This window comes from Coregonus clupeaformis, chromosome 39 (assembly GCF_020615455.1).
Source record: "Coregonus clupeaformis isolate EN_2021a chromosome 39, ASM2061545v1, whole genome shotgun sequence".
NCBI classification, from domain to species: Eukaryota; Metazoa; Chordata; class Actinopteri; order Salmoniformes; family Salmonidae; genus Coregonus; species Coregonus clupeaformis.
In genome coordinates, this window is record NC_059230.1 from 4,270,098 (window position 1) to 4,271,578 (window position 1,481).

Below are 1,481 nucleotides of genomic sequence, written 5' to 3' on the forward strand. Positions count from 1 at the left end.
ATTCATATCAAACAGCAGCCTACCTGTTGGTTGATCATTGTAGCCTACACCTTCTCATTTAGTCAACTGAATTCAATCATTTTAATTCCATTTTTAGCGTTGATTAGAAATCTCCCACTTCACTTGCTCCACTCTGACCACAGATGTGAAAAGGTGTGTTGGCTGCCTTTATGGGCAGCGCTCATAAAAACTGTCATAACACTTCAAATGGTCTGTCCTTGTAGGCTATGAGGCAATGTCACACATAATTGGATTTCATTTTTAGCCTTTTCATTGAAATAGGCCTATATTTTTTTTATTCCTTCTCAAAAATGACCGCTCTCAAGTAATCTAATACTAAACGTCCGTTCTGATATGAAAATAACCGTGCCCATCCCTAAAACACACAAGAAACCATCTGAACAGGAGCTCATATTTTCTACGTGACAGAACGGTTTATTGACCAACAGTATAACCTGAAGTAACGCTAACTTATTCAGGTACAGTAAAATGACAACTGTAAAAAAAAAACAGATCTAAAAAGGTAGAGTAACAACAAACAATCTACTTCACGGTGTCAAACCAAAGTGTGTTTCCGTTTAAAACCGTTCCCACAACAGTACGTGTCTCTGTGTGTCAGTATGTAATAGCAATTGGCAGTGTCACCTTGCCGCAGCTGAAAAGAGCACTAAGAAAAGATAAACACCACATACAGTATATCAGGGGTTGAAACATAATGCTGTCTGTCCTGGGTTGAAACATAATGCTGCCTGGGTTGAAACATAATGCTGTCTGGGCCTGGGTTGAAACATAATGCTGTCTGTCCTGGGTTGAAACATAATGCTGTCTGTCCTGGGTTGAAACATAATGCTGTCTGTCCTGGGTTGAAACATAATGCTGCCTGGGTTGAAACATAATGCTGTCTGGTCCTGGGTTGAAACATAATGCTGTCTGTCCTGGGTTGAAACATAATGCTGTCTGTCCTGGGTTGAAACATAATGCTGTCTGTCCTGGGTTGAAACATAATGCTGTCTGTCCTGGGTTGAAACATAATGCTGTCTGTCCTGGGTTGAAACATAATGCTGTCTGGTCCTGGGTTGAAACATAATGCTGTCTGTCCTGGGTTGAAACATAATGCTGTCTGGGCCTGGGTTGAAACATAATGCTGTCTGGGCCTGGGTTGAAACATAATGCTGCCTGGCCCTGGGGTTTACAACCAGGAGCAGTGATGGCTATTGGACGGAGAGACCTGAAGGGTATACTATTGGCCCCCCTGGCTAAAGCAGAAACTAACGTGGCTATTAGGCTTTGTATGGCAGGGAAAGAGTTCAAGCAAAGTCAAATCCAGGTCATGTAGAATCCAGTCTATACATCATCACCGTTAAACTATACAACATGAAGTACAGTATTTAAGAGAACGTACAAGGTATAAAAAACAATCAGCAAAGTAAAAACATTTGTATACAGGAACTATTCTAGGTTTTTATAGCACCAGGAAGGAG

At 41.3% G+C, this 1,481-nt stretch overlaps 1 protein-coding gene across 1 annotated transcript in view; it reads right to left on the bottom strand.

Moving 5' to 3' along the window:
- Positions 1-409: 409 nt before the first annotated feature.
- LOC121554614 (PC4 and SFRS1-interacting protein) overlaps positions 410-1,481 on the bottom strand; it is a 9,825-nt gene continuing 8,753 nt past the window's right edge. The window contains exon 6 of the mRNA XM_041868260.2: positions 410-1,481. This exon is cut by the window's right edge and continues 876 nt beyond it. The gene's annotated coding sequence lies outside the window, so the exon portion shown is untranslated.